The sequence below is a fragment of the Pongo pygmaeus genome, chromosome 11 (assembly GCF_028885625.2).
Source record: "Pongo pygmaeus isolate AG05252 chromosome 11, NHGRI_mPonPyg2-v2.0_pri, whole genome shotgun sequence".
In the NCBI taxonomy this organism is placed as follows: domain Eukaryota; kingdom Metazoa; phylum Chordata; class Mammalia; order Primates; family Hominidae; genus Pongo; species Pongo pygmaeus.
In genome coordinates, this window is record NC_072384.2 from 16,867,660 (window position 1) to 16,892,322 (window position 24,663).

At 43.6% G+C, this 24,663-nt stretch overlaps 1 pseudogene; it reads right to left on the reverse strand.

Annotated features, from left to right (window-relative positions):
• Positions 1-10,209: 10,209 nt before the first annotated feature.
• LOC129031173 (histone-lysine N-methyltransferase SETMAR-like) lies at positions 10,210-21,462 on the reverse strand (annotated as a pseudogene).
• Between the last annotated feature and the right edge of the window lie 3,201 nt (positions 21,463-24,663).

A 24,663-nucleotide genomic window follows, 5' to 3' on the forward strand; every position in this document is an offset into this window, starting at 1 on the left:
TTCTCCTTCCTCAGCCTCCCGAAGTAGCTGGGATTACAGGCGTGCGCCACCATGCCCGACTAATTTTTGTATGTTTAGTAGAGGCGAGCTTTCACCATGTTGGCCAGGCTGGTCTCGAATTCCTGACCTCAAGTGGTCCACCCACCTCGGCCTCGCAAAGTGCAGGAATTACAGGCATGAGCCACTGAGCCCAGCCGTAAGGCCTGTTGAAAAAAGAATAAAATGTGAAACATAAAATAAAGGGATTGCTGGGTTTTTTGTTCCTGGAAAGCCTGGACTCTGACTGGCCTCTTAATCAGAATCAGGACTAGACCCCACCGAACTATTAAAAGAGAGGCTCAATGGCTGGCCCTTGGGAATAGCTGGAGGCAACAGCCTGGCACTGGGTGCCTGCCTGCCCCTACTGATCCACCTGCTGAGAAGTCACCTGGGGGAATAACTGAATAATAAAGGACCCAGCTTCTCTGGGGATGCTGGAGCTCATTGTAGCAAGTTAGTGTTGGAGAAAATTATCCTTCTTAGGGGATGCTTACTGAAGTATTTTATAGTGAAGCAACTATGCCTGAATGTATACTCAGTTCAGGGGAAAAAAGTGGGTGTATACAAATGTACACAATTATATACATGTATAGGGGGATGACTGAGGGCACAAGAAACGCAGATGTCCAAAATGTTAAAAATGGTTGAATCGGCCAGGCGTGGTGACTCACACCTGTAATCTCGGTACTCTGGGAGGCCAAGGCAGGAGGATCACTTGAAGCCAGGAGTTTGAGACCAGTCTGGGCAAAAAAAAAAAAAAAAAAAAAAGTGAGACCCTCATCTCTACAAAAAACAAACAAACAAACAAATAATCATGTGTGGTGGCATGCACCCTGTAATCCCAGCTGCTTGGGAGGCTGAGACAGGAGGATCTTTTGAGCCCAGGAGTTTGAGGCTGCAATGAGCCATGATTGCACCACTGCACTCCAGCCTAGCCTGGGTAACAGAAACTGTCTCAAAAAAAAAAAAAAAAGTTGACTCTAGGTGGGTGGAATATAGCTGCTCATTATACTTTTTTTCCATCTCTTCTGTGATGTTTGAAAATTTCAAAATCAGATGGAAAAAGAAAAATATTTTTAAGTACTTCTGACAGTAAGCTTTAAGGACAAAGTCAAAACTAAACATAACGCAGAATGCTGTTTCATCCTAGGAAAAAGCCTAGATGAGATTGGATATGTACATTTGCCCATTTGCCCATTTGCCCATTTGCCCAGACTGGTTGCTTTCTAGATATATCCACTGTACCTGTTTGTCAAACTCTGGAATTTTTTTTTTTTTTTTTTTTTTTTTTTTTTTTGAGACGGAGTCTCGCTCTGTCACCCAGACTGGAGTGCAGTGGCATGATCTCAGCTCACTGCAATCACCTCCCAGGTTCAAGTGATTCTCCTGCCTCAGCCTCCTGAGTAGCTGGGATTACAGGCATGTGCCACTATACCTGGCTGATTTTTGTACTTTTAGTAGAGACAAGGTTTCACCATGTTGGCCAGACTGGTCTTGAACTCCTGACCTCAGGTGATCCACCCGCGTCAGCCTTCCAAAGTGCTGGGATTACAGGCGTGAGTCACCGCGCCTGGCCAAACTCTGGAGTCTCCATTAAGGGAGTGCTTGGGTACTGATGGTGAGGTCAGGCTCAGCCTAAGCAGTCAGATGAATGTTGCCAGTGGCCAGAGAGAAAAAGCAGACCAGGCACGGTAAATCAAGTAGGACGTGCTTGCCCAAAGGATACCAAAGGACATCAGTGCATTTAGAGACACGGTCAAGACATGAGCCCCCTTTTCCAGGACAGTTGATGATTTAAGCTCCTGGACCCCCATTCTGTGACCGTGTGGAGCCTCCTTCTCTTCCTCGTTCTTGGAGATCCCTCTAGAGGCCAGAGTGTGCCACTGACACACAGGGAGTGCAGGAGCTGAGCTGCACAGAGTTCTCTCTGGGATGACCTCTCCTATAAATGGGGTTGGTTGGTTGGAGATTTAGGAGTGGTTCTTTCCTGCCACCTGAAGGTATCAATCTGGTGTTATGGGAGCATGGAATTCCTCCAAATGTTGAGCAGGTGCCAGAGTGGGAATGCTAAGGAAAACCAAGGGAGTGGCAAACCTAATTACTGCGAACTGGCAGACGGGCTCTGCAAGGATGCACTGCGGGAGGTGGATATGTTCCATATGGCCACTGACGGGGTTAAGTGAGCAATGGTAATGCGGACATCTTCAATCTAGAAGGCTATGTGTGGCACTACAAATGCAGGTCATGAGCCAGGCGTCAAAATATGAAATGATATGGTCAGGGAAGCCAGAGAAGTAGGACCAAAACCCTCAGGAGGCAGGAACAGGTCCACGGGACATGGGACTGCAGGAATTCCCATTCTGTACTGCTGATGCTATTAGCTGTCTTTCTTTTTCTTTTTCTTTTTTTTTTTTTTTGAGACAGAGTCACGCTGTGTCCCCCAAGCTGCAGTACAGTGGCACAATCTCGGCTCACTGCAACCTCTGCCTCCCGGGTTCAAGCGATTCTCCTGCCTCAGCCTCCCTCTTGCCACCACACCTGGCTAATTATTTTTTGTATTTTTTTTAGTAAAGACAGGGTTTCACCATGTTGGCCAGGCTAGTTTCAAACTCCTGACCTCAAGTGATCCACCTGCCTCAGCCTCTCAAATTGCTAGGATTACAGGCATGAGCCACCGCTCCCGGCTTGATGCTATTAGCTGTTTTTCTAAGGGCGATCGGCTTCTTGTGTGGCCTTGTGGCCTTGGGTGGCTAACATACCTTCTGGCTGGTGCATGGCAGTCCTGAAGTCACAGCACTGTGGGTCATTGCCTGGGCCAGGTGCCAGAGCAGGACCACTACCCTTGAGCTGCACTGCCAGAGCAGAGATGGAAAATGAAGAGGCAGCCTCAGGAAGATGTCAAGTCAATGTTAGGACCAAGGAAGTCCTCAGTTAAAAGAGACTGGTCAGAAGGAGAGTCTTGGTAGTTGCCAAAAGGATGGAAGCTGGAAGAAACAGATAAGACAAGAATCAAGGTGAAGCACAGAAGAGGCAGGGCCTGAGTCTCTAAGAATAGAGCTGTAGAGATGTCCTTAACCTTTTATTTGCCACAGACCACCTTTGATAGTCTTAAGAAGCCCAGTCATCCTTCTCAGAAAAATGTCCTCGGCCCGGTGCAGTGGCTTACGCCTATAATCTCAGCACTTTGGGAGGTCGAGGCGGGCGGATCACGAGGTCAGGAGTTTGAGACCAGCCTGGCCAACATGGTGAAACCCCGTCTCTACTAAAAATACAAAATAGCTGGGCATGGTAGCAGGCACCTGTAGTCCCAGCTACTCTCAAGGCTGAGGCAGGAGAATCGCTTGAACCCTGGAGGTAAAGATTGCAGTGAGCCAAGATTGAGCCACTGCACTCCAGCCTGGGCGACACAGCGAGACTCTGTCTCAAGAAAAAAAAAGAAAGAAAGAAAGAAAGAAAAATGTCTTTAAGTGTGTAAGATAAAATACATAGGGCCCCAAAGGGAACAAATTATATACACACATGTTTATTATCAAAATGTATGAAAAACAAAGCTGGGCCAGGCACAGTGGCTCATGCCTGTAATCCCAGCACTTTGGGAGGCTGAGGCAGGTGGATCACTTGAGCCCAGGAGTCCAAGATCAGTTTGGGTAACATGATGAGACCCTATCTCTACAAAAAAAATTTAAAAATTAGCTAGGCACAGTGGCACACGCCTGTAATCCCAACACTTTGAGAGGCCAAGGCGGGCAGATCACCTGAGGTCAGGAGTTCGAGACCACCCTGGCCAACATGGTGAAACCCCATCTATACTAAAATACAAAAATTAGCCGGATGTGGTGGCACACACCTGTAGACCCAGCTACTTGGGAGGCTGAGGCAGGAGGATTGCTTGAGCCGAGGAGGTGGAGGTTGCAGTGAGCCAATATCGCCTCATTGCACTCCAGCCTGGGTGGCAGAGGGAGCCCCTGTCTCAAAGAAAGAGAAGAGAAGAGAAGAGAACAGAAGAAAAAAGAAAGGAAAGAAAGGAAAGGAAGGGAAACGAAAGGCAAGGCAAGGCAAATCTGTGCATAGTAATACCTATGCTTCTTTATCAACAAACTCTATCAGTAAATCTAATAACCAATATACCTTCAATATGGTGATGATTCCAATTTGTATTTTGACATAGAGTTCGTGCAATGTGATTTGAAAATACATGTAATTTCTATTGGTGACAAAGTTACAGGTACTGCTAATATTACCAAAATCTGTTCTTGTATTTATAATGGAAGGAAATGGCAATTTTTAGAGACATTGATGAAAATTAATATGCACTTTTTTCCCTTCAAGTTCACAGACCCAGTAGATCCTATCTTGACTCCTCCACTTTAGAACAGTGCTCTAGAGTCTTTTACCTACAGAACCCAAAGCCATAGAGGCCATTTCTTTTTCTTAGTCCTTCCCTGGGAAATGTAGGACCAGGGTTTCTCTAAGTTTGCCTTGTGGAAGGTTCTACTTCAACTGTCTTGCTTCAGAGGGACAGGCAGAAGCTTTCCTTTCTTCTAGCTCAGTATTTTTCAAACATTTTGACCTACACCCCATAATAAGAAATGCATCTTGGCTGGGCATGATGGCTCACGTCTGTAATCCCAGCATTTTGGGAGGCCGAGGCAGGCAGATTATTTGGGTCAGGAGTTTGAGACCAGCCTGGCTAACATAGTGAAACCCCGTTTCTACTAAAAGTACAAAAATTAACCGGGCATGGTGGCACATGCCTGTAGTCCCAGCTACTTGGGAGGCTGAGGCAGGAGAATGGCTTGAACCCGGAGGCGGAAGTTGCAGTGAGCCAAGATCGTGCCACTGCACTCCAGCCTGGGCGACACAGTGAGACTCCATCTCAAAAAAAAAAAAAGAAAAAGAAAAAAAGAAATGCATCTTGTATAGACACCCAGCACACATACTCACAACTGAAACTGCAATTTCAGAAAAGAATATTCTACTCCATATAGCACATTAATTTGCTAGTGTTGTCATAACAAAATGCCACAGACTAGGGGGCTTAAACAACAGAAATTTGTTTTCTCATAGTTCTGCAGACCGGAAGTTCTAGATCAAGGTCTCAGCAGAGTTGGTTTCTTCTCCGGCCTCTCTCCTTGTGGTAGCCACTTCCTTGCATGATCTTTCCTCCATGTAGCTGGATGCTCCTGAAGTTGCTCTGTGTCCAAACTTCCTCTTCCTATAAAGACACCGGTCAAACCCGGGAGGCAGAGGTTGCGGTGAGCCAAGATCGCACCATTGCACTCCAGCCTGGGCAACAAGAGCAAAACTCCGTCTCAAAAAAAAAAAAAAAAAGACACCAGTTAGATTCTATTAGGGCCTGCGCTAATGACCTCATTTTAACTTAATCACCTAAAAGCTCTGCCTCCAAATATGGTCATATTCTGATGTCCTGGGGCTAGGACTTCAACATATGAATTTAGGGGGAACATCATCCTACCCATAATATATAGTAAGGAAAAACAACTATATTTACATAAAAATATTCTTTGTCTTTTTTTTTTTTTTTGAGACCAAGTCTCGCCCTGTCGCCCAGGCTGCCATGCAGTGGCATGATCTCGGCTCACTACAACCTCCGCCTCCTGTGTTCAAGCAATTCTCCTGCCTCAGCCTCCCAAGTAGCTGGGATTAAAGGTACCCACCACCACACCTGGCTAATTTTTTTGTATTTTTAGTAGAGATGGGGTTTCACCATGTTGGCCACGCTGGTCTCGAACTACTGACCTCAAGTGCTCTGCCCGCCTCGGCCTCCCAAAGTGCTAGGATTACAGGCATGAGACTCCATACCTGGCCACATTCTTCTTCTTCTTTTTTTTTTTTTTTTTTTTTTTTTTTTGACAGAGTCTCACTCTGTTGCCCGGGCTGGAGTGCAGTGGTGTGACCTTGGCTCCGTGCAACCTCCACCTCCCGGGTTTAAGCAATTCCCCTGCCTCAGCCTCCCAAGTAGCTGGGACTACAGGCGTACGCTGCCACATCCATCTAATTTTTTGTATTTTAGTAGAGACGAAGTTTCACCTTGTTGCCCAGGCTGGTCTCGAACTCTTGAGCTCAGGCAATCTGCCCACCTCAGCCTCCCAAATTGCTAGGATTACAGACGTCGTCCAGGCTGGAGTGCAGTGACCCTATCTCGGCTCACTGCAAGCTCCGCCTCCTGGGTTCACGCCATTCTGCTGCCTCAGCCTCCCGAGTGGCTGGGATTACAGGCGCCTGCCACCACGCCCAGCTAATTTTTTTTTGTATTTTTAGTAGAAACCGGGTTTCACCATGTTAGCCAGGATAGTCTTGATCTCTTGACCTCGTGATCTGCCTGCCTCGGCCTCCCAAAGTGCTGGGATTACAGGCATGAGCCACCGCACCCGGCCCAAAATATTCTTTAAATATAGCAGTGTCTTAGTCCATTTGGGCCACTAAAACAGAATGCCATAGACTGGGTGGCTTAAAAAACAGACTTAAAAAAAAAAAAAAAAAAGATAGGGTCTTGGCTGGGCCATTGGCTCTCACCTATAATCCCAGCACTTTGGGAGGCCAAGGTGAGTGGATTGCTTGAGGTCAGGAGTTTGGAGTTTGAGACTAGCCTTGCCAACAAGGCAAAACCCCGTCTCCACAAAAAATACAAAAAAATTAGCCAGGCTGATGGCATGTGCCTGTAGTCCCAGCTACTCATTAGGCTGAGTTGGAAGGATCACTCGAACCCGGGAAGCTGAGGCTGCGGTGAGCCGTGATGCTGCCACTGCACTCCAGCCTGGTCAATATTGTGAGACCCTGTCTCAAAAAAACAAACAAAGAGACAGGCTCTCTCTACATTGCCTAGGCTGGAGTACAGTGGCTATTCACAGGCATGACCATAACACACTGCAGCCTGGAACTCCTGGACTCCTGTCCCAGTAGTAGCTTGAGACTACAGTGGCACGCCACCACACGTGGCTAACAACAGACATTTATTTCTCACAGTTCTGGAGGCTGGAAGTCCAGGATCAAGGCGTTAGCAAATGCAGTGTCTCCTAAGGGTGCTCTTCCTGGTTTGCAAATGCCATCTGCTCCTTTTATCCTCAAATGGTAGAGAGAGAGATGGATCATCTGTCTTATGACTCTTTTAGAAGGGAACTAATCCCATAATAAGGGCTCTGCACTTATGACCTCATTATCTCCCAAAGGCCCCCCTCTGAATCCCATCACAATGGGGACATAGGAATGTGAGGAGACACACAACCATTCAGTACATAACAAACAAATAAACAAATCCACTGTCTTCCATATCAGTTTCTTATATCATATATTTTATAGTTATATATTAATGTATATATTACTTCATATTTTCTATATATATTTTAATGAGTGTCCTTGCTTCTTGATACATTCAATACAGCCTGAAACACATGGACAATACACCACGCACAAGAGCCAGGACTCGCTTTTGACTTTAATCAGGTCAGGGTTGCCTTTGTATTTGACATTGGAAGGTCACTGGAATCAGTGATAATAATAACACTACAATCTTTCTACTTGATAGTTACATTTTTTCATCTTAATGTTTCATAATCATTCTTCAATGTAAATAAGAAATCAGCTTGTTCTTCAGGCTCCACATTTAATTCAATTATCGACACATGGATACTTTATCTCAATATTTTTCTTTAATGTTTCACATTTTTCTTGTGGAATGGCAAAAGTTAAAGTAAGACAGGTAATGTGAGATGTAACAATACCTCCCATTTTGTTTATTCAACCTATCTTCATTGTAATATTTTCTTCTTCATATTGTAGCTAAGGCAATCATCTTTTTTTTTTTTTTTGTAACTTACTGTAACAATAATGTCCTTTGAGCCCTTAAATATCCTGAATGTGCTAAAATCATGCTTCCTGGCCCTGCGTGGTATGTTGCAATGGTGCATGCCTGTAGTCCCAGCTACTCTGGAAGCTGAGGCAAGAGAATTCTTTGAACCCAGGAGGCCAAGGCTGCAGTGAGCCCAGATGGCGCTATTGCACTCCAGCCTGGGCAACATCTCAAAAAAAAAAAAAAAAAAAAAAAAGGCGATTGTTTAGAACAAAAGATCTTGCTAAAATCTTTTTTTTTTTTTTTTTTTAAATTTAAGGGTCTTTCTAATTGATAGGATTCATCTTTTGGCCACTGGTTATTAGAATTTCCCATGGTGTACTCATTCCAATAGTGACTCAATTCAATACGCTTCTTCATGGAAAACATAGAGGTAGTTTTCCGGTTTAGCATAAGTTTTTACCATGTAAACTAGGTGTTTCCTGGAGAGGGCATCAAAGAGGCAGTCCTAATGATCCAACCCCCCCACTTCAAGAAATTCATTCCCAGGAATAGGCTAAGATGGGAAAAAACTTGTTGCCACAAAAGGTTAAGGATGGTGCTTGTGCACACAATACCTCTAGTATCCCACAAATTTGTGAAGGGCCATCAGTCACGGACCCATTAATCTATGACACCTGGTAGGTCCTCCTGGGCTTGGACTTCCCCAAGACTAACCAGGAAATAAGAGTTGAGATGACAGACTCTTATGGATTGGAACAAAGAGTGTGCTGGTTAAAATCTTACATGTCTTGGCCGGGCACGGTGGCTCACACCTGTAATCCCAGCACTTTGGGAGGCTGAGGTGAGCGGATCACAAGGTCAGGAGATCGAGACCATCCTGGCTAACACGATGAAACCCCGTCTCTACTAAAAATACAAAAAATTAGCCGGGCATGGTGGTGGGCGCCTGTAGTCCCAGCTACTCGGGAGGCTGAGGCAGGAGAATGGCGTGAACCCAGGAGGTGGACCTTGCAGTGAGCCAAGATCTTGCCACTGCACTCCAGCCTGGGTGACAGAGCGAGACTCCATCTCAAAAAAAAAAAAAAAAAAACAAAAAAAAACTTACATGTCTCCAGGTTCTCAGCCATTTTTAGACTGGCCACCTGACATCACCCAAAAATTACACCTTTCAGATGGTGGAGAGCAAGAGAGTGTTCCAACTTGGTCACAAGTCAAATTCTCAAGGACCTAAAACAAGATGAGACTTTTTATTCTGAGGACCAACAACAAAGTTTATCTAAATAGATGCCAGTGTGGTCAGAACCACAAAACTGACCAGTGTGCAAAGCCAACTGGAACAATGGGCTTACGGGGCCATGTTCTATCCCCATCATATCCCTCTTTATGACGGAACAACACAGAAAGACTATGGCAAATGACAAGACTATTTCTGGGAGGAAAAAGGTCAGACAATACGAATATTCATACTAAAAATATCCAGAGTCTCTATACCCAACTAGTCACACAAACCTTTTTCTCCCATTTGTAAATCAAAGAAAATGACTGAGGTAAGTCTGACTATTTTAGGAGGCTTAGTTGCCAAAGTTAAGGACACTCCCAGGAAAGAGCTCCACAGGAAAAACTGTGGTCCATGCTTTTTCCAAAAAGAGTCTAAGGGGTCTCAATATTTAAAGGGAAAAGGGAGAGTACTGGAGAGAGAAGAAGTAATTTTTAAAAGGTTATGCGTAGGTAAGAGGCAAGGGCCTGCATCCTTTTGAGTCTTTGATCAGCCTTTTTTTTTTTTTTTTTTTTTTTTTTTTTTTTTTGAGACAGAGTCGCTCTGTCACCCAGGATGCAGTAGAAGTGGAGTGGCAAGATCTCGGCTCACTGCAACCTCCGCCTCCTGGCTTCAAGCGATTCTCCTGCCTCAGCCTCCCAAGTAACTGGGATTACAGGCATGTGCCATCACACCCAGCTAATTTTGTATTTTTAGTAGAGACGGGGTTTCTCCATGTTGGTCAGGCTGGTCTCGAACTTTCAACCTCATGTGATCCGCCTGCCACGTCCTCCCAAAGTGCTGGGATGACAGGCAGGAGGAGCCACCGTGCCTGGCTGTACCTACCCTTTTTCATAGGGGAGGGAGGACACGGGAACGTACACAATTCTTTTGAAGGGCAGTAAATGATGATTAGGGAAAATGAACAGACAAGGGAGATAAAAATTAACCTACAAATGATTCTGTTTGGAATTTGAATGAGCCTCAGAAGCATGCATTAATCTTGTGAAAAAGTGCATCCAGGTATAGGTTGGTGCAAAAGTAATTGCAGTTTTGGACCATGAATTTTAAATTATTATAACTATGCTCAAACACATCTTTATTAATCAAAATATGAACCATTACAATCAACACATATTTGTCAATGAGAAATAAGTTTATTTATTCCTGTAGCATAAAAATCCATGCTTCAGGGCCAGGCGCGGTGGCCCATGCCTGTAATCTCAGCATTTTCGGAGGCCAAGGTGGATGGATCACCTGAGGCTGGGAGATCAAGACCAGCCTGACCAACATGGAGAAACCTCGTCTTTACTAAAAACACAAAATTAGCCTGGCATGGTGGCGCATGCCTGTAATACAAGCTACTTGGGAGGCTGAGGCAGGAGAATGGCTTGAACCAAGGAGGCAGAGGTTGCGGTGAGCCCAGATGGCGACATTGCACTCCAGCCTGGGTAACAAGAGCAAAACTCCATCTCAAAAAAAAAAAAAAAAAAAAAAAAAAAAAAGTTCATGATTCTTAGAAAGCATTTTCTGCATTCTGCTGGTTATGGAAGCATTTTCCTGCAAAAAGTTGTCGAGATGCTTGAAGAAGTGGTAGTCAGTTGGCAAGAAGTCAGGGTAATATGGCAGATGAAACAAAATTTTATAGCCCAATTTGTTCAACTTTCGAAGCGTTGGTTGTGCGACATGAGGTCGGGCATTGTCATGGAGAATTGGACCCTCTCTGTTGATCAATGCTGGCTGCAGGCGTGGCAGTTTTCGGTGCATCTCATTGATTTGCTGAGCATTCTTCTCAGACCTAATGGTTTCACCAGGATTCAGAAAGCTGCAATGAATAAAAAAAAATAGATGTTGAGCTGGGGCTGGATCATGGCATGTGGGAGGGACGACTAGATTGCAGCCCTGGACACAGCAGTGTGTGGAAGCTTGCACTGTGAATTGTAGCTGCAGATCCACTGCAAGAACAGACCAGCAATCCTGAGAGGACCCACAGACCCTCTGAAGGAAGTGGACTGCTCCTGCAGGACCTGGGAGACACCCCAAATACACTCAACCACAGAATAGGGAAAGGGAGACCCCCCACTCTCCTGAAAATACACCCCCTACTGGAGAAGCTGAAGGTCTGTTTGCAGGAGAAGTTCCCGACTTTACCTGGAGCTAAGTCAAGTTAGAGCCAAGCTGAGTGAAACACAGGGGTAGACAAAGCAGCAGAAAGGCCCTGGTAGCTCGCTGGGTCCCCAAGCAGCCCATTCCTGCTTGGCACCATAGGGATCCATTAGGAGGGTGGCCAGAGGAGCAAGTGAGAGGTGAAGCCAGCTGGACTTCTGGGTTGAGTGGGGACTTGGAGAACTTTTTTGTCTTACGAGAGGATTGTAAAATGTACCAATCAGCACTCTGTAGCTAGGATTGTAAAATGCACCAATCAGCATTCTGTAGCTAGCTAGAGGTTTGTAAAAGGCACCAATCAGTGCTCTGTAAAAGTGCACCAATCAGCACTCTGTGGCTAGCTAGAGGTTTTTAAAATGGACCAATCAGCACTCTGTAAAATGGACCAATCAACACTCTGTAAAATGGACCAATCAGCAGGGCGTGGGTGGGGACAAATAAGGGAATAAAAGCTGGCCACCCCCCGCCCCTCAGCCAGCAGCAGTAACCCACTCGGAAGCTTTGTTCTTTTGCTCCTCACAATAAATCTTGCTGCTGCTCACTCTTTGGGTCCGTGCCACCTTTAAGAGCTGTAACACTCACCGCGAAGGTCCGTGACTTCATTCTTGAAGTCAGCAAGACCAAGAACCCACCGGAAGGAACCAACTCCGGACACAAAGGGGGTAAAACTCCACAGGGAGAAGGGATTCTCTAGCTGAACTTAGTAACAATTTGAACCGGGCGAGAAGCCTCCTGGCCAGAACTGGGGCGGTGGTGGGTGGGGCGGGTAGGGTGTGATCTGGCAGAATTCACACGCAGAGGAAGAACTAAAGCCCAATTCTTTCACAACTGGGAGGTGGGAAGGCATGGGCAAATTTTCAAGCCCTTTTTACCCTCCACCTGGAAACAGACTTGGGGCTATTGCAGGGGGCACAGTGAGAGTGAGATTGGCCCTTCGGTTTGCGTGGGAACAGGGTGAGGCCTGTGACTGCCAGCTTTCCCCAACTTCCCTGACAACCTGCATGGCTCAGCAGAGACAGCCATAATCCTCCTGGGTACACAACTCCAGTGATCTGGGAACCTCACCTCCATCCCCTACAGCAGCTGCAGAGGGAACTGCCCAAGGAGAGTCTGAGCTCAGACGTGCTTAGCCGTGTCCCCCCCGATGGTCCTTCCCTACCCACCCTGGTAGCGGAAGACAAAGGGCATATAATCTTGGGAGTTCTAGGACACTGCCTACCACTGGTCCCTCTCCACACTGCTACAGCTAATGCTTTCTAGGAAATGCCACCTTCTAACAGGAGGCCAACCAGCACAAAAATAGAGCATTAAACCACCAAAGCTAAGGATCTTCCCGGAGTCCACTGCACTCCCCCACCACCTACACTGGAACAGGCCCTAGTATCTATGGCTGAGAGACCCATAGATAGTTCACATTACAGAACTCTGTGCAGACAACCCCCAGTACCAGTCCCAGATCCTGGTAGACTTGCTGGGAGGATAGACCCAGAAGAGAGACAACAATCACTGCAGTTTGGCTCACAGGAAGCCACATCCATAGGAAAAGGGGGAGAGTGCTACCTAAAGGGAACACCCTGTGGGTCAAAAAAATCTGAACAGCCTCAGCCCTAGACCTTCCCTCTGACAGAGCCTACCCAAATGAGAAGGAACCAGAAAACCAACCCTGGTAATATGATAAAACAAGGCTCACCAACACCCCCCAAAAATCGCGCTAGTTCACCAGCAGTGGCTCCAAACCAAGAAGAAATCCCTGATTTACCTGAAAATAATTCAGGAGGTTAGTTATTAAGCTAATCAGGGAGGGACCAGAGAAAGGCGAAGCCTTATGCAAGGAAATCCAAAAACTGATACAAGAAGTGAAGGGAGAAATATTCAATGAAATCGACAGCTTAAAGAAAAAACAATAAAAAATTCAGGAAACTTTGGACACACTTTTAGAAATGCAAAATGCTCTGTAAAGTCTCAACAATAGAACTGAATGAATAGAAGAAAGAAATTCAGAGCTCAAACACAAGGTCTTCCAATTAACCCAATCCAACACAGACAAAGAAGAACAAGAACATATAAACAAAGCCTCCAAGAAATCTGGGATTATGTTAAATGACCAAACTAAGAAAAATTGGTGTTCCTGAGGAAGGAGACAATTCTAAAAGCTTAGAAAACATATTTGCAGAGTAATCGAGGAAAACGTCCCCAGTCTTGCTATAGACCTAGACATCCAAATACAAGAAGCACAAAGAACACCCAGTAAATTCATTGAAAAAAGATCTTCACCTGGCACATTGTCATCAGGTTATCCAAAGTTAAGATGAAGGAAAGAATCTTAAGAGCTGTGAGACAGAAGGAAGCACTGGGTACCCCATAAAGGAAAACCTATCAGATTCACTGCAGATTTCTCAGCAGAAACCCCACAAGCTAGAAGGGATTGGGGCCCTATCTTCAGCCTCCTCAAACAAAACAATCATCAGCCAAGAATTTTGTATCCAGTGGAACTAAGCATCATATATGAAGGAAAGATACAGTTGTTTTCAGACAAACAAATGCTGAGAGAATTTGCCATTACCAAGCCACCACTATAAGAACTGCTAAAAGGAGCTCTAAATCTTTAAATAAGTCCTGAAAACACTTCAAAACAGAATCTCTTTAAAGTATACATCATATAGGACCTATAAAACAAAAATACAAGTTAAAAAACAAAAAGCAAAACTAAGTACGCAGACCAACAAAGAGCATGATGAATGCAACAGTACCTCACATTTCTATACTAACATGGAATGCAAATGGCCTAAATGCTCCACTTAAATGATACAGATGGCTGGGCATGGTGGCTCACACCTGTAATCCCAGCACTTTGGGAGGCCGAGGCGGGTAGAGGAAATGTTGAATACCTGAGGTCAGGAGTTCAAGACCAGACTGACCAACATGGTGAAACCCTGTCTCTACTAAAAATACAAAAATTAGCCGGGCTTGGTGGCACACACCTGCAATCTCAGCTACTTGGGAGGCTGAGGCAGGAGAATCTCTTGAACCCAGGAGGCGGAAGTTACACTGAGCCGAGATCATGCCATTGCACTCCAGCCTGGGCAACAAGAGCAAAACTCCATCTCAAAATAAAAAAAAGATACAGAACAGCAGAATGGATAAGAACTCATCAACCAACTCTGCTTTCTTCAGAAGACTCACCTAACACATAAGGACTCATATAAACTTAAAGTAAAGAGGCGGGAAAAGGCACTTCATGCAAATGGACACCAAAAGAGAGCGGGGTAGTTATTCTTATATCAGGCAAAACAAACTTTAAAGCAACAGCAGTTAAAAGAAACAAAGAGGGCCAGACTCGGTGGCTCACACCTGTAATTCTGGCACTTTGGGAGGCCAAGGTGGGCGGATCACCTGAGGTCAGGAGTTTGAGACCAGCCTGACTAACATGGTGACACCCCGTCTCTACTAAAAATGCAGAAATTAGCCAAGTGTGGTGTTGCATGCCTGTAATCCCAGCTACTTGGGAGGCTGAGACAGGAGAAACTCTTGAACACAGGCAGTGGAGGTTGCAGTGAGCTGAGATTGCACCACTGCACTCCAGCCTGGGTGACAGAGCGAGACTCTGTCTCAAATTTAAAAAAAATTATATACGTATATTATATATATAATATGCATATATAATTATATATTATACATATATATTATACATATATAATACATACATTATATATTATACATATATATTATACATATATAATACATACATTATATATTATACATATATAATACATACATTATATATTATATATTACACATATATAATATATGTATATATGTATACATATATATTACACATGTATAATATATAATATATAATATATAGTATAATGTATTATATATTATACATGTACAATATATATTATACTATATATTATATATACTTATATATTATACATATATAATTATATATATAATACAAAAGATAACTGAAACAACAAACTGTTTCTTTGAAAAGATAAACAAAATTGATAGACCACTAGCAAGATTAACCAAGAAAAGAAGAGAGAAAATCCAGATAACCTCACTGATAAATGAAACAGGAGATATTACAACTGACACCACTGAAATACAAAAGATAATTCAAGGCTACTGTGAATACCTTTACGTGCATAAACTAGAAAACCTAGAAGAGATGGAGAAATTTCTGGAAAAACACAACTCTCTTAGCTTAAATCATGAAGAATTAGATACCCTGAACAGACAAATAACAAGCAGCGAAATTGAAACAGTAATTTAAAAATTACCAAGAACAAAATGTCCAGGACCAGATGGATTCACAGCAGAATTCTACAGACGTTCAAAGAAGAATTGGTACCAATCCTTTTGACACAATTCCACAAGATAGAGAAAGAAGGAACCCTCCCTAATTCATTCTATGAAGCCAAAACCAGGAAAGGACACAACCAAAAAAGAAAACTAAAGACCAATATCCTTGATGAACATAGATGCTAAAATCCTTAACAAAATACGAGCTAACTGAATCCAACAACATATCACAAAGACAATCCACCATGATCAAGTGGGTTTCATACCCACTTGGTTTAACATATGCAAGTCAATCAATGTGATGCACCACATAAACAGAATTAAAAACAAAAATCACATGATTGTTTCAATAAATGCAGAAAAAGCATTCAACAAAATCAGTATCCCTTTATGATTAAAATCGCATAAAATCAGCAAAATCGGCATACAAGGGACATACTTTAATGTGATAAAAGCCATCTACGACAAACTCACAGCCAACATAATACTGAATGGGGAAAAGTTGGAAGCATTCTCCCTGAGAACAGGAACAAGACAAGGATGCCCACTCTAACCACTCCTCTTCAACATAGTATTGGAAGTCCTAGCCAGAGCAGTCAGACGAGAGAAATAAATAAAGGGCATCCAAATCGGTAAAAAGGAAGTCAAATTATCCCTGTTTGCTGACAATATGATCGTTTACCTTGAAAACCCTAAGGACTCCTCTAGAAAGTTCCTAGAGCTGATAAAAGAATTCAGCAAAGTTTCTGGATACAAGATTAATGTACACAAATCAGTAGCTCTTCTATACACCAACAGTGACCAGGTGGAAAATCAAATCAAGAACTCAATCCCATTTACAATAGCTGCAAAAAAAGAAAAAAAATACTGGCCAGGCGTGGTGGCTCACACCTGTAATCCCAGCACTTTGGGAGGCTGAGGTGGGCAGATCGTCTGTGGTCAGGAGTTGGAGACCAGCCTGACCAACATGGTGAAACCCCATCTCTACTAAAAATACAAAAATTAGCCAGGCATGGTGGCACTTGCCTGTAATCTCAGCTACTCCGGAGGCTGAGGCAGGAGAATCGCTTGAACCTGGGAGGCAGAGGTTGCAGTGAGCTGAGATCATGCCACTGCACTCCAGCCTGGGCAACACAGTGAGACTCTGTCTCAAAAAATAAATAAATAAATAAAATAAACTAAGGTAAAATACTTAGGAATATACCTAACAAAGGAGTCAAAAGACCTCTGCAAGGAAAACTACAAAACACTGCTGAAAGAAATCATAGACAACACAAACGAAGCGAAACATATCCCATGTTCATGAATGGATAGAATCAATATTGTGAAAATTACCATACTGCCAAAAGCAATCTACAAATTCAACACAGTCCCCATCAAAATACCACCATCATTCTTCACAGAGTTAGAAAAAACAATTCTAAAATTCACATGGAACCAAAAAAAAAAGCCCACATAGCCAAGGCAAGACTAAGAAGCAGAAAGAACAAATCTGCAGGCATCACACTACCTGATTTCAAACTATACTATAAGGTCATAGTCACCAAAACAGCATGGTACTGGTATAAAAATAGGCACATAGACCAATGGAACAGAATAGAGAATCCAGAAATAAATCCAAATACTTACAGTCAATGGATCTTTGACAAAGCAAACAAAAACAAAGTGGGGAAAGGACACCCTTTTCAACAAATAGTGCTGGGATAATTGGCTAGCCACATGTAGGAGAATGAAACAGGATCCTGATCTCTCACCTTATACAAAAAGCAACTGAAAATGGATTAAGGGCTTAAATAAACATAAGACCTGAAACTATAAAAATTCTAGAAGATAACATTGGAAAAACCCTTCTAGACATTGGCTTAGGCAAGGATTTCATGACTAAAAACCCAAAAGCAAGTGCAATAAAAAGAAAGATAAATAGCTGGGACCTAATTAAACTAAAGAGAACAGTCAGCAAAGTAAACCGACAACCCACAGAGTGGGAGAAAATCTTCACAATCTGTACATCTGACAAAGGACTAATCAGCAGAATCCACAACGAACTCAAACAAATCAGTAGGAAAAAAATCATCCCATCAAAAAGTGTGCTAAGGATGTGAATAGACAATTCTCAAAAGAAGATATACAAATGGTCAACAAACATATGAAAAAATGGCCACCGTCACTAATGATCAGGGAAATGCAAATCAAAACTACAATGCAATACCACCTTACTCCTGCAAGAATGGCCATAATCAAAAAATCAAAAAACAGTAGATGTTGGCGTGGATGTATAGAAGGGAACACTTCTATACTGCTGGTGGGAATGTAAACTAGTACAGCCACTATGGAAAACAGTGTGGAGATTCCTTAAAGAACTAAAAGTAGAACTACCATTTGATCCAGCAATCCCACTACTGAGTATCTACCCAGAGGAAAAGAAGTCATTATATGAAAAAGATAATTGCACACGCATGTTTATAGCAGCACAATTCACAACTGCAAAATTCTGGAACCAACCCAAATGCCCATCAATCAATGAGTGGATAAAGAACTGTGATATATATGTATGATGGAATACTACTCATCCGTAAAAAGGAATGAATTAATAGCATTTGCCATGACCTAGATGGACTGGAGACTATTGTTCTAAGTGAAGTAACTTGGGAATAGAAAACCAAACATTGTATGTTCTCACTGATATGTGGGAGCTAAGCTATGAGGACGCAAAGGCATAAGAATGAAACAGTGGACTTTGGGGACTTTGGGGGAAGAGTGGGAGGGGGGCAAGGGATAAAAGACAACATATATGTGCAGTGTATACTGTTTGGGTAATGGGTGTGCACCAGGATCTCACAAATCACTGCTAAAGAACTTACTCGGGCCGGGCGTGGTGGCTCATGCCTGTAATCCCAGCACTTTGGGAGACTGAGGTAGGTGGATCACGAGGTCAGGAGATGGAGACCATCCTGGCTAACACGGTGAAACCCTGTCTCTACTAAAAATACAAAAAATTAGCTGGGTGTGGTGGCGGGCACCTGTAGTCCCAGCTACTTGAGAGGCTGAGGCAGGAGAATGGCGTGAACCCAGGAGGCGGAGCTTGCAGTGAGCCAATATCGCGCCACTGCACTCTAGCCTGGGCGACAGAGTGAGACTCTGTCTCAAAAAAAAAAAAAAAGAATTTACTCATGTAACCATATACCACCTGTACCACAATAACTTATGGAAAAAAATAATAATAAAAAGATAACTGAAAAAAAAATGATGTTGGCATGGCTGTGGTGAACAGGGAACACTTCTACACTGCTGGTGGGAATCTACACTAGTACAACCACTATGGAAAACAGTGTGGAGATTCCTTAAAGAACTAAAAGTAGAACTACCATTTGATCCAGCAATCCCACTACTGCATATCTACCCAAAGGAAAAGAAGTCATTATATGAAAAAGATACTTGCACATGCATGTTTATAGCAGCAAAATTTGCAATTGCAAAAACGTGGAACCAAAAAAAATGCCCATCAATCAATGAGTGGATAAAGAAACTGTGGTATATATGGCTGGGCACAGTGACTCACAGCTGTAATCCCAGCACTTTGGGAGGCTGAGGCAGGCAGGTCGCATGAGGTGGGGAGTTCGAGACCAGCCTGGCCAGCATGGTGAAACCCCGTCCCTGCTAAAAATACAAAAATTAGCTGGGCGTGGTGGCAGGCGCCTATAATCCCAGCTACTCGGGAAGCTGAGGCAGGAGAATTGCTTGAACCTGGGAGGCAGAGGTTGTAGTGAGCCAAGATCATGCCATTGCACTCCAGCCTGGGCAACAGAGCGAGACTCTATCAAAAAAAAAAAGAAAGAAACTGTAGTGTAAACATATACGATGGAATACTACTCAGCCATAAAATGGAATGAATTGGCTGGGTGTGGTGGCTCAGGTCTGTAATCCCAGCACTTTGGGAGGCTGAAGTGGGCGCATCACAAGGTCAAGAGATCGAGACCATCCTGGCCAACATGGCGAAACCCTGTCTTTACTAAAAATACAAAAATTAGGCCAGGCACAGTGGCTCACACCTGTAATCCTAGCATTTTGGGAGGCCGAGGCGGGAGGATCACGAGGTCAGGAGATCGAGACCATCCTGGCTAAAACGGTGAAACCCCGTCTCCACTATAAAAATAAAAAATTAGCCAGGCATGATGGCAGATGCCTGTAGTTCCAGCTACTCGGGAGGCTGAGGCAGGAGAATCGCTTGAACTTGGGAGGCAGAGGTTACAGTGAGCCAAGATCACGCCACCGTACTCCAGTCTAGGCAACAGAGCAAGACTCTTGTCTTAAAAAAAAAAAAAAAAAAAAATGGAATTTGCAGTGACCTGAATGAGATTGGAGACTATTACTTTTTTTTTTTTCTTTTTTTTGAGACGGGGTTTTGCTCTTGTTGCCCAGGCTAGAGTGCAGTGGTGCAATCTCGGCTCACTGCAACCTCCACCTCCTGGGTTCAAGCAATTCTCCTGCCTCAGCCTCCCGAATAGCTGGGATTACATGCACATGCCACCACTCCCACCTAATTTTGTATTTTTAGTAGAGATGAGGTTTCTCCATGTTGGTCAGGCTAGTCTCAAACTCCTGACCTCAGGTGATCCACTCGCCTCAGCCTCCCAAAGTGCTGGGATTAAAGGCATGAGCCACCACTCCTGGCCTCTGGAGACTATTATTCTAAGTGAATTAACTCAGGAATGGGAAACCAAACATTGTATGTTCTCACTCATATGTGGGAGCTAAGCTATGAGGATGCAAAGGCATAAGAAAGACACAATGGACTTTGCAGGCTTGGGGGAAAGGGTGGGAAGAGAGTGAGGGATAAAAGACCACAAATTGGGTGCAGTGTATACTGCTCGGGTGATGGGTGCACCAAAACCTCACAAATCACCACCAAAGAACTTACTCATGTAACCAAACACCACCTGTTCCCCAATAACCTATGGAAATAAAAAATAATAATTAAAAAGAAAGAAAGAAAGCTGTAGTGGATCAGACTGGCAGAAGACCACCAAAGAGTGACCATGATTTTTTTTGGTGCAAGTTTGACTTTGAGAAGTGTTTGGAGCTTCTTCTTGGTCCAACCACTGAGCTGGTTATCACTGGTCATTGTATAAAATCCACTTTTCTTTCTTTCTTTTTTTTTTTTTTTTTTGAGATGGAGTTTCACTCTTGTTGCCCAGGCTGGAGTGCAATGGCTTGATCTGGGCTCACCACAACCTCCACCTCCTGGGTTCAATTGATCTTCCTGCCTCAGCCTGCCGAGTAGCTGGGATTACAGGCATGCACCACCATGCCCAGCTAATTTTGTATTTTTAGTAGAGACGAGGTTTCCCCATGTTGGTCAGGCTGGTCTCAAACTCCTGACCTCAAGTGACCTAAAATCCAATTTTTACTGTCATAATTAAATTGAGAAATGGTTCACCACTGTTGCATAGAATAAGAAAAGATGACATTTCAAAACGACAATTTTTAAAATTTTCCCTCAGCTCAAGAGGCACCCACTTATTGAGCTTTTTCACCTTTCCAATTTGCTTCAAATGCCGAACAACCATAGAATGTTCGATGTTGAGTTCTTCAGCAACTTTTCGAATAGTTGTAAGAGAATGAGCTTCAATGAGTGCTCTTAACTGGTCATTGTCAACTTCCAATGACCGGCCACTGTCAACTTCCAATGACCGGCCACTAGGCTCCTCATCTTCAAGGCTCTCATCTCCTTTGCAAAACTTCTTGAACCACCACTGCACTGTTCATTAGCAGTTCCTGGGCCAAATGCGTTGCTGACATTGTGAGTCGTCTCCATTACTTTACGATCCATTTTGAAATCAAATAAGAAAATCACTCAAATTTCCTTTTTGTCTAACATTATTTCCAGTCTAAAATAAACATAAAATAAGCATCAAGTAATTAGTCATTAGCAAAAAAATGAAGCGAGAAATGTGTGCTAAAATGATGCATAACATAACCACATTTATTTATTCATTTATTTATTTATCGAGATGGAGTCTCCCTCTGTTGCCCAGGCTGGAGTACAATGGCACAATCTCAGCTCACTGCAACCTCTGCCTCCTGGGCTCAAGCAGTTCTCCAGCCTCAGCCTTCTGAGCAGCTGGGCTTACAGGCATCCACCACCACACCTTTTTGTATTTTTAGTAGAGGCAAGGTTTCACCACGTTGCTCAGGCTGGTCTCGAACTCCTGACCTCAAGTGATCCACCCAACTTGGCCTCCCAAAGTGCTGGGATTACAGGTGTGAGCCACCATGCCCAGCCCATAACCACATTTATTTAAGAATGAATTCCAGTATCAAATGGCAAATTCCAAAAATGCAAAAACTGCAATTACTTTTGCACCTAGGAATTCAAACATCCCTAGGTCTGAAATGAGATTTCAGTAAGGGGTTTAGAAGGCAATTGTGTTTCTTTTGATAAGAACCTTTCTAAGTTTAGATAAGAAAATTTCAGAGAGAGTCCCTCTGTGCACTTTGGGGGAGGGGAGGGGAGAAAGAACAATACAAGATTAGAGGGTCCTGATTCTGGGGCTTATTTCTCTTTTTTTTTTTTTTTTTGAGATGGAGTCTCACTCTGTCACCCAGGCTAGAGTGCAGTAGCATGATCTCGGCTCACTGCAACCCCTGCCTCCCAGGTTAAAGGAATTCTCCTGCCTCAGCCTCCTGAGTAGCTGGGACTACAGGTGCCTGCCACCACGCCCAGCTAAGTTTTTATTTTTAGTAGAGATGGGGTTTCACCATCTTGGCCAGGCTGGTCTCGAACTTCTGACCTTGTGATCCACCCACCTTGGCCTCCCAAAGTGCTGGGATTACAGGTGTGAGCCACCACACCCGGCCAATTCTGGGGCTTATTTCTGAGGCATTTCAATTTTCAGAAATACTCAGCATGCCCAAGTGACATATTTTAGAGAATCATTTCTGTATTTCTGCATGCCAACATCTGGCTTTTCACGTATTCTGATGCCTCCTCTTCCCCAGAGGATTCCTCTGCTGTGTTCCTGCTTAGCCTTAGTTTTTGCTTTTTTATGGGGCCAGAGATGGCGCTGGGAAGTTGTTGGAGTTGAAGAAAAAAGAGAGACTAGAAGAGCATCAAGGATATTTAGTAGGTGGCAGGGGGATTGAAGACTGAGCTAGTGTTAGAAACAAGTTTTGGTGCCACAAAAGAAATAGCACTCGAACAGAAATTTTCTCAGCAAGGCAAATTTACTTCTGCAGAAGGGTGCAACTTGCGTCAGTCATGATTGCAAGAGCACACCGAGCAGGGTAGGGCAGGGGTTTTTATACCTAATGAAATTGGTTCCTACTGCTGTGTTCTTTCTTCATTGGCTGGGGTTGGACTGCACAGTCTAAACTAACCCAATTGGCTAATGTTTGAAATTGAACACAGCTATCTAGGTGGGAAGGGGAAGGCTATCCATTACGCATGTCTAGGCATACCTGAAGGCATATCTAGGCTTCTCAGGGCATGTCAGGGCACGGCAAGGGTGGGAAGGGTTGTTTACAGCAGGGGTAACTATAGAAACTGGAGAAACAAAGAAATGGAAGAACAGGGAATTAAAATCTTTTGAAGAGGAATTTATCATCTCTGCCAATTTCCCCCTTTAGATTTTATAGCTTTTCCTCTTCAAAATGTCTTAGCATATCTCAGCTCTGTTGTTCTTCTTGGGCATCTAGAAGGAAGAGTTTATCTGAATAAGGTGGGGGTGAACTAAGGGAGGTTTTGGTGAGAGCTGTTTCTATAATCTTTGCACTAAACCACGAATACAGTATATGATACAGCATCCTACAAGAATGAGCACACCTATAATGATTACAAGGGAGGTGAGTATTGAGGTCATAATTCCTTTCCATTTTCCGAACCATTTTTCCATGAGGCTTGTAAAGGGGTCATTTATTCTAGAATTTTTAGCTAACTAATTTGATAAGGAGGTAAGACCTTGTAAGGCTTTTTTTATTGTTCCATTGGGGATGGTGCTATTAGGAATAAAAGTATAACAATGGACTCCAAACATGACACAACCCCCACATTTTTCAGCTAATATCATGTCAAGGGCTATTCTATTTTCCCAGGCCATTTAGCTGGTAGGACCTAATTGTTCAACTATTCCTTCAACAGCATCTCTAGTATAATTAACAAAGTGTTGTTGATTATAATAGATATAATTTATCTAAGCTACATTCTTGTTTACAGTTGACCACCAGAATAATATAGACTTGAATCCTGCAGCTATTTGAATTCAGGATTTGAATTCATCTGGTATCCCTCGTGGTACTCTGGTAGCGTCTATATAAATAGGAGGATCAAATGATCCGTGAGAGACATCTCTCTTTTTACAATATTCCGTTTTCAACTTTCTTGGTTGATGAAATGTCAAGGTGAAAGGGATAGCCAATTGAATTAGAGTGTAAGTGTCACTCCAGTTACTTGGCAGAGTACCCAGCAATAGTCCCCCACAATACCACCACGTACCTGCTCGGGGATGAACAAGGGCAGACTGCTTGGTAAGCTCTTGAAAAGGCTTGGTTTCACTGCACCCTGTTAAGTCTCCAAGGAATTCTAACATTTCCCCTGCTATGAAAGGCATGAGGTGAAGTTAACATCAGCAACTGGAGGCCAGATGGCCCTCAGGGCTGACCCACAGGGCTCTTGACCTCAGGGAACAGCAGTGAAAGAGTCTTGCATGACTCATCACCCCAGGCTGTGGGGTTCTGGAAGAGAGCTACCATACAGTTCATGCCCGGTCATGAGAGTCCGTGAGTGGACCACCCAAGTAGAAAGGGGACAATTTGGGTCTCTGGCCTGCCTGTCGCACAAGCATAACAGTCGCTTTTGTTTAGCTTGTGAACAGAATATTTAATCCATTCCAGACAAGCATTTGCATCCTGATACCCTGTTTCAATTGCTATAATTTGTTTTAAATCTTTAACCACTACAACAGCTACTTTGGTTTTATCATTGGATATATAACGAGAAAAGGTTTGGTTAGCAGAGAACTTAGGAGAGGGAGAAGGGGGTGCAGGAGGTGGGGAAGCAATGAAGCACATTTCAAAGGATCCTATG